We start from the raw sequence: 9,196 nt of genomic DNA on the forward strand, positions 1-9,196 counted from the left end.
GCTTGCATGCTAGGCTTAGGGGTATAAATTATGTCATTTTTCTTTGTTCGTGGCACCAGCCATACTTGGCTCTGCACCCCTTCTTGCAAGATTGAGAATAAATTATTTTCTTCTCTACAATCTGGTGAGCCTTATTTTCTTCCAGAAGATTTCTTTCCAACAAAATAAAGGTAATTAGTGGCTCTATTAACAAATTTCAGTAAGTAAAGGAAAGTCCATAAAAACTATGGAGAGATCTTTCCTGGGTTATGATTTAAAAAATTAAGTAATTGTGTAATGTGTTTTAAAACCTGGTAGTCAGTATGCATGTGTTTTAAAACCTGGTAGTCAGTATGCATGTGTTTTAAAACTGGTAGTCAGTATGCTTTTAAATTAATAATTTTCATAACTTAAAGAAAAGAAGTTTTTAGCTTCCTGTAAGGGAAAAAGAGAACATTTCTTGCATAAACTATTATGGTTTCAATTTTATTTAACTTGAGTGTAATCTCCCATAGTTAATTTATAAACTAAATTAACATTATGTATGAAATCTTTAATGAGTGAAATTAGGCTGAAGGAAAAAGATTGTAGATATGCTCTCTTAAATAAAGAGTGAATTTCTTTCATTGGTAATTGTAATTTAGTAAGTTTATTTAAACATGAGGTGGCTAGTCAATGTGGTTATAGTCAATTATAAAGAGTTTGTAAAACGTCTTCCAAACTGAAAATGTTTAAATAGTTCTAGTTGTAGAAGTCATTGTTAACTAAAAAAATCTTAGATTGGTATTGGTAGCAGAAATAACTTCATGATAATAAACCTGTCTGAAGGCCACTGCAAAGTACACATTTAAGTAAATGGTAATAAAAAGTTGTCTTGATTCTATTGGAAATATTCTGCTTTCATTCTAACAATGAAAAATAATATTTTTCCTCTATTACTAAAGTAAAGTACCTACTGTTATCTTCATAGTAAAATTGTGTAAGTAAACAGTCATTTGATATATGTGTTGCATTAAGTTGTTTAAAATATATATAAAAACAAGGAATAAATTTTAACATTGTCAAACTCTTATGCATTCAAACCAGGCCTTGAATACATTACAGGTGGCCTCTCCATGTGAGTTATTGGCTAGGCTGGTCACTGACCCCTCAATTAAAATATGTGCTATATCAGTCTCTGGTTCTGCTCCTGAAGTCGATGGAAACTATATTGCAGTTTCAAGCTCCTGCAGCAGCCAATAATGACTCAGTACAGCCAAGTGTACAATGGATATCGCCTCCAGACTTGCACTGTTCCATAGTGCCAGAGAGCACTATGCACCAGGCTAGTGGAATACTGGAAAATCTCTCTAAGATGAAGGATGCTGCAACTTGCTCATTGCATTGAAGAACATGCTAAGTAGAGCCATGATACCAGGATACTGTAAGTGAAACTTAAACACAATTGGCATTATGGCCTGCTCTCATGAAGAGATAACATGTAAGGTATTACAAACCTGAAACTCAAAACTAATAATTGCAACTCTGAATCCTTATGCATTAAGTAATACATTAGTTAATATTAAGTGCTGTACTTTTATCCTGTACTAAATATATGCCTAATAATTGTAATGTTATCTTTTCTATTTTGGATCAAGTGCAGAAGTATATTAGACATGTTAAATTCCTGGTAAAATCATTTTCTAAACAGTTAATAACATGTCTATAGAATAAGGTGGCAGTCTCAGCCAGTCTCAGTCAACTTCTATATTCTGCTGTACTCTGCTGTGTAGCAAAAGTGAGGCTTGCTTGCTGATGGTGAGTCACCTATTGAACAAGTCAAAATTGCTAGAAATTGTACAATGAAAACCAAGGTGTAAAAATCTTTATTCTGTAGTTCTGATCACTCCCACAGGTGAAAACTAAGAGTATTTCCAAATTAGTGTTCTAATCCTGAGTGAAGCCAGTTGCCCAAGGAGTGCCAGTTGACCAGGAGCATCTGACAGAGCGAATGAGTGTCAATCATTGAACAGCTTGGAATGTGTCTTCAGACAAAGCTAAGTGTCTGTTGAAATTTCTCTCTAAAGATGGATAACTTAAAAAAGAATATATATGCTGTTCCCACCAGCTTTTAAGGAGTGCCATCTTTATAGGCATCTAACCTTGTCTACCTCTATAATCCAATGTGTCCTCTTTTAAAAACAGGTATTCCAAATTTTTAATTAAGTTTGTTTCTTTCAGAGTGAACATCTTATTAACCATATGAAAACTTCATCCAGCTTCATACAGAATGCCAGATCCATCTTCCTCCAGTTAAAAAAAATTAAGAGTTTTACACCTTATTAGGCAATGACTACAGCCCATGGCCAGCAAGAAGCAGTTACAGAAAAGTCTCCCTTCAGCACCCCTTTTAAATTAAAGGTGTAAACTCTTTAAGAGTAAAATAAAAGTAATAGATGGATCTGGAACCTGACTGGAAATCCACGTGAGTGCCAGTGGCAGCAGAATAACTGCAGGAGGCCCCTGCCCAAGATTCTGCTGTCCAGAATGAAAAGTTCTAAACTTCTAAAAACAGTCCTGGATGCTGTACTAAAGACTGATAAATAATCAATCAAAACAACAAACAGCCATCCACCTCATAGCTCCAACAATAATTATGCCAAAGCTTAGCAAGTTAAACTTTGGCAAAAGGGGGGGGATGATGTGGGCTATGGGTGGAAGGCTCTTTGTCTCTTCAGAGATAACCTAAGCTGAAGGCTGTGGGTGTGGAACCATAAGAGGCTGCAGTCCTGCCCTTAGGGACAATGACAACAGGCTCCAGTCCCAGGAAACAGTTTAACAATGCAAGGGCTATAAACTTTAAGTATTTAGGGGAAATGCAAAAAGTAAATATGCTAAAAGCTTATCTAGAATATCTGAAGTCCATGCTAAAAGCTTACCTAAGATGTGGAAGATATATATGCTAATTGAAGCCTATTGAGAACTGAAACAAAGGGACCATTTGGCCTTTCCTCTCTGTATAAAAGACGTTTGAAAATCTTGTTCAGGGCTCGGGATTCAAACAGAAGTTCCCGAGTCCCGCCGGCGGTCAATAAACCATTTTTCCTTCTCAAAATCATTCCTGAGTCCTGGCCTCTCTATACTCAAATAATTGAACTTCTCTCAAATTCTACAACACTAGTAGTGGGCTTTAAGTGCCTAAGGTTTAGCTGTTGTTGGACAAGGATTTTTCTCACTTTGATATTTAGAACATTGGGCAGAAGTTACATTGCGTTAACATTTGCTGCGGGCTTTTGTGATGCTTTGTTTTAATTAAACAGTTGGATTTTTTTTTGTTGTTGTTTGTACTAGTTTTAAGTTGCTGCTAGGCGCCCGGTGAGGTGAGGCAAGGGGCTGTGCTGGAACCGCGGTCCGGGCACGGAATTGGCGGTGGGGGGGAGGGGGGGGGGGCGGCGGGGCGGCGGTACTGCCAAGGAGGGGAACAGAGGGAGGGGCAAGGCGGGGGGTGGGGAGGGAGAATTTCCCCGAGCTCCTGTGCGCATGCCCAATCCGGGGCGACTCCCGAGCGCGCGGCCGCACCGGCGCCCGCCGGGCTCTCTTGGAGCGGCTGAGACACCTGCCGCAGCCGGGCTGATTTATGGGAAGGGCCCCGCACGCGTCCATAGTTGCTGCCGCCGCTGGCCTCCCAGATATTCAGGCACCCGTTGGGCCCGTGGGACTCTGCGGGGAACTGTGCTCCCCGGACCCAGACCCGCTGCTGCCACTGGCTGCCCGGCCTGCAACCCCAGGGAGGGGAGGGGGCGCCGCCGCGCCCGGGGCGGGGGATCGGGCAGCGGAGGCGGGGGCAGCAGCGCTGCCGGGAAGCAGTTTGCAGACATTATATTAGGGATAGGGGCTGGTTCGTTTACTGGAGCCCCCGTAAGGCAAGCATGAATAGTTAGGAGTGCAGGGATAAGGCCGAGAGGGAACGTTTTGTTTTCATGAACTTTTTCAGTGCGCCATGTGCTTTAACAGTTTAGCCCAGGTCTGAGGGTTCCATAGAGATGCGGTAGAGAGCCAGAGATTAAAGCGGTCTATTATATCCCAGTACCGGACCGGTTAAGTTCTTTTTCTGATATTTTTATGTGCCTGCTCACCAGGAGAGCATGGAGAGCCCTAGCTTGGGGGACCCATGCGGAGGAAGGCAGATTACTCATGGCGAGGGTCACTCACCCGATTTGGATGCACCGCGTTGATGCAGCAGGTCCCTGTTCCGGACGCCATGGGGTGAGGATGACGGAGATAAACACACTCCGGAGACCGGTTCAAGACACGAATCTAATTTATTGCACAGCATCAGTGGCTTATATAGAATAAATGGCGGGGTGTTAGTTAGCTATTGGCGCTAGCGCAGTGTTGCTCTTTCTGTAATTTTTTAATTGGACTGTATGCCAACAGACGGAGGCAGGAGGGTGGCGCTTGATCGCTTGCACTCTCTGCCTGTGTGCCATCTTTAGGGTGTGCCCTAAAGCGTGTACGCCTGAGAGTTTTCTCATCTGGCGGTGTGCAGCACGGTGAGACTGAAGGTCTCAGCAGCTCGACCCACACATGCCCAACAATCTCCCATGTTCCATTGTTCCCCCAGCCCTCCCCCTGATTCCTTAGGCCATCTGACCCATTCTCCCACCCTAGACCCCCTCAGACCTGCAAAGACCCACCCAATATTATCCCTATGCCCCCATCTTATCCCTTCCCTGTACAACTGCTTAACCTCCACTTTATCATAGATTTCACTCATGTAGACATCAGTGCACAATCTTTCTCTCCCGGCAATTTCCTGTAAGCCTATCATCCAGTTTCTAGCTCTCTGAGACAGCTTGGTTTGATTATTTCATATCAGAAAGGTCATGTAGCATTTGTACTTCAAAGCATGGCTTGCTTCACTATACATAAGGTCCTCAAGATTCATCCATGTTTTCCTGTTTGTTCGTACTGTGTTTCTTCTTATAGCGGAGTAGTATTCCATTGTATGTATAGACAACATTTTGTTTATCCATTCATCTGTCGATGGGTTTTGGGTTGAATCCAAATTTTAGCAATAATGAAAAATGGCACTATGAGCATTGGTGTGCATAGGTTTGTGTCCTTGTTTTCAGTTCTTCTGCATATATACCCAGTAGAGTGATTGCTGGGTCATATGGCAAATCTACAGGTAGTTTTTTGAGAAACTGCCAAACTGTCCTCCAGAATGGCCGGATTCTGCTGCATTCCCAATAGCACTGGATGAGTGTTCCCATTCCTCCTCATCCCGTCAAACACGTGTAGTCTTCTATTTTTTGATAGCTGCCAGTCTGATGAGAGTAACATGGTATCTCCTAGAAATTTTGATTTACATTTCCCTAATAGCTAGTGATTTTGAGCATCTTTTCATGTGCTTTTTGGCCATTTGAATTTCTTCTTTGAGAAAGTGTCAGTTCAAATTTCTTGACCATTTTTTAAGTGGGTTGTGTGACTTTCATTTTATTTTGAACCCATAATTTACAAGGGCTCCATTTTTCACATCCTCAAAACCTTTTTTTTTCCCTAAAACCAGCATTAAAGCATGTGTGTAGTAGCACCTCATTTTTATTTTTGGTATCTTATGTGCATTTCTCTAATGGCTAATGATGTTGAGCATCTGTTTATATGCTTTTTGGGCATTTGTATATATTCTTGGCAGATATGTCTATTCAAGCCATTTTCCTATTTTTTAATGGGGCTGTTTGTCCTTTTGTTGTGTTATAGTAATTGTCTTTATGTTTTGTATATTATGCTCTTAGCAGAAACAGAGTTTCCAAATATTTTCTTTCCCTTTTTAGGTTTACTTTTTTAGTTTTTGGAAAAGTAGTATAGTAGTAAAGTAGTTAAGTAGAGATCAGGGTTCAAATTTTGGGATTAGGTCCTCTTTCTGACTTATGGAGACTCATACAATAAGTGGGCTTACATTTAAGGTTAGAGCCACCTTCTTGCTCTGTGGTCCCCATGAGCTTGCCTAAGAGGGTCAAGGGTGCAAGGGGAGCAGAAAATGAACATGTGGTTGGGCTGTTGGGGAAGAGCATGGTTGCAGCCTTGCCCATGTCCTGTTGCTGGGGAGAGCTTGGATACCTTGCTCAGGAGGGTGTGCTCCCACACAGTGCTTTTCATCAGAGAGCTCTTCCCATCGTGGGAACACTGGACCCTTTTGGGTTTTTGTTTGTTTGTTTGTTTTATACAAAAGGATTTATTAAACCAGTAAGACACTACTACATCATGACACTGTCACACTGGGTTTTTAACACAAGACTTGCTCTACAATACTGGGGAAGGGGCATAAAATAAATTGATTCTGAAGCATAGCAATTAAGAAAAAAATCAATGAAAGCAAGTTTCTTTTAATGAGAACTCAGAATTAAACTTCAGAGGGACCCAAGGTCATACTTCCATTCGGGGACTTGATAGAAAAAATTTAGTTTGAACTGCTATTAGTAAGGTGGCAGGAGTCACCCTCAAATGAATCTTCAAGTTGGAAAATACTGCTTCACCACTTGTTGGGGATAAGTTGCAAATGGAATAATTTAGTGTGGTTTGTAGCTATTTTGATGACTGCCTTGCCTGGATACTTTCTCATAACCACTCTGCTGATCACCACCTCTTCCATGAGCTCTTCCTGCAAATCCTCCTCTAGATCCCCACTGTTGCTGTTGCTGATACTGTTCCTTTGACATGGCTACTTTTATTTCACATTTACTAAGACCAACATTATGGTATTTCTTTTCCATTATCTTCTTCACTGGTTCCTCTTCTTTAAAGGTAATAAAGCAGAATCCATGCCTCTTATTGGTCTTGTTGTCCATGGGGAGCTCTATGATTTCCACCTTACCAAAACCACCAAAGTACTCCCTTATAGTCTCTTCAGGTGTATCTGGAGAAAGGCCACCAACAAAATTTTTTCTAACTGGCTCTTTTGTTTTCATGGCTTTGGCCCCTTTAGGATCAATCACCTTCCCATTCAATTTATGTTCTTTCTGACTCTTTAAATAGCACAAAGCCAAAACCCCTTGATCACCCTGTGATAGGATCTAACTTCAGAGTACAGTCTACAACTTCACCAAATTTGGAGAAGTAGTCCTTCAGATCTTTCTTTGTAGTGTCCCAGCAAAGGCCTCCTATAAACATTTTCCCTTCATCCTCCTCGTTCTTACTGGCATCGATCTTTGCCCCCTCTGACTCGGCTCTGCCCCCTTCAGTGCCTCTGGCCACGGCTCCGCCCCCGGTCCCAGCTTCGCTACCCGCCGCAGCCGCTGCCCCCTGTCCACCGCCACCATGGCTCCCTCCTGCTCACCGCCTAGGCGCCTACCGCTGCCATTACCACCGCCACCGCCCCATCCCCGCCGAACTGCTCCTCCGCTCCCCCGACATCGTGCTACTGCCTCCACCGCCGCCATCCTGAACTGAAACTAGCAGCAAAGTGTAATCCCCACTGCTGCCAAGCACCCGCTCTACCTCGTGAGACACACAAGACAGAGGGAGCACGCGTGGCTGTGAAAGCTCCTGTGCCTCTCCCTAGCTTGTCCCCTCGCCTCCCACTCTCGCGTGGCGTGCACTCCTGCTCTTTTTGGCTGCACTTAAAAAGAAAAAGAAGCAGTGGCGGCCCCTCTTGCCGCCTCCTCGCTTTAATGGCACCACTGCGGACCACCTAAAATGGGCAACTGAACCACTGGACCCTTTGATGGAAGGTCTGGCCTTTTGGGAAGTTCTCTATGACTTAGATCAATTCAACTGGCAATCTGCAGATGAGGTTCCAGAAAAATTCTGTCACAATTCTAAAGTCATGACCTTCCAGTCAGATGGAATTTCTTCTTAGAGTGCAACCCAAACCCCTTTTCTGTGGCACTCACCTGAGGGCATATGATGCCACCAAACATTTTCTAATGTTCACACTGACTGATGGAAAATGCTGAGTCTGGCTTTTTCTTCCCTGAGAGCAACCACAGATCTTGTATGGATACTGGTTGTTGCTCCTTGGTTTTATGAACACCTTGGAAAATTTTCAAATCCTCTTGGTGTGTCATTCTCATGCCAACACACCGGGAACCCAGGGCAAGTCATCCAGGGTTCCTTATGGGGACTTCCTGGGATTGCTAGGTGGATTAATTTTTGAAAGCTGTTCAAGTCCTGATCCAGTCACCTGGACAAGACACAGGTAGTACAATGCAGGTGGAGGCCTCTTTTCTGACACTAGCCTGCAGTAGATTTTCAATGTGCCCTCAGGAACTGTCACCAACCCTTGGCAGGTGGGGAGGATTAGCTAGGAATGTATCCTGATTGTTAGCTGTTCCTGACAGAAAGCTGTGGTCTCAGTGCCCTTCTAGAGTACATGAAATGGCTCACTTCAGCTCTGTGGAGCTCGATGAAACTTCTGTGAATGGGGATTGGGCCAGGTGCACGTAAACTCTGCATGTAGGAGGTTGTCAGCATGGTGACAGTGCTCAGTGCAACTTTTTCAGGTCTCTGGGCTGCAAGTAGACCCTGTAGAAACTGGTGAGGAGGCCATGCTGCCCTGGATATCCAGGACTGGAGGAGATTCCTCCTCACCAGCACACACCTGGATGGGTAAATTGAGGGAAGGTGGTCCTACACAATGTTGGCAAGGCTCTCCTGGGCTGCATCTACCACTTCAGAGGCAATGACTCTCCTTCAACCTCTTCCCACAACTTCCCATCCATCTGCCCAGGCCTCCCTTGTTCTAGGGCCATTGGGAAGGATAGCCAGGGTGAAGTAGTCAAAGCATGAATGGGCATGGATGGAGCCCATTGGAAGGCCTGAGGCTTGGAGCAGAAAGTGTGAGCAGTGAGGAGCACAAGTCGTTCTGCCCCTGACCTACTGGGAGTTCATAACAACGGTGTCTATTGGTGGTCTGGGGGACAGGGAAGACTGCTGTGCCAACATGAGAGAGGTTTAGTGCCCAGTGCCTCCAGGTGCTGGTGGGTCTTCTGGCCACAGGGAATTATGGGAAGCCACTGTCATGCTGCCCTACTGCCCCTGAGTGCTAAAGGGCTGATTGGGACAGAGCTGCCCCAATGGCTGCTCCAGTATCTGCTCTGATGTGAGGTCAGCCCAAGGTGTGTCCTGAGGTCTCCTGCCTCCTGGGGGAGTCCTCCATACCTCTCCTTGTCCTATTGTATTCTTAGCCCCAGGGGGCTCCGGCCAGTCTGAGGGAGAGAGTTGGAGGTGTGATGCC

General features: G+C 44.3%; 1 pseudogene; it reads right to left on the minus strand.

Moving 5' to 3' along the window:
- Positions 1-6,530: 6,530 nt before the first annotated feature.
- LOC101427739 (heterogeneous nuclear ribonucleoprotein D0 pseudogene) lies at positions 6,531-8,433 on the minus strand (annotated as a pseudogene).
- Positions 8,434-9,196: the final 763 nt, after the last annotated feature.

Source organism: Dasypus novemcinctus, chromosome 18 (genome assembly GCF_030445035.2).
Source record: "Dasypus novemcinctus isolate mDasNov1 chromosome 18, mDasNov1.1.hap2, whole genome shotgun sequence".
NCBI lineage: Eukaryota > Metazoa > Chordata > Mammalia > Cingulata > Dasypodidae > Dasypus > Dasypus novemcinctus.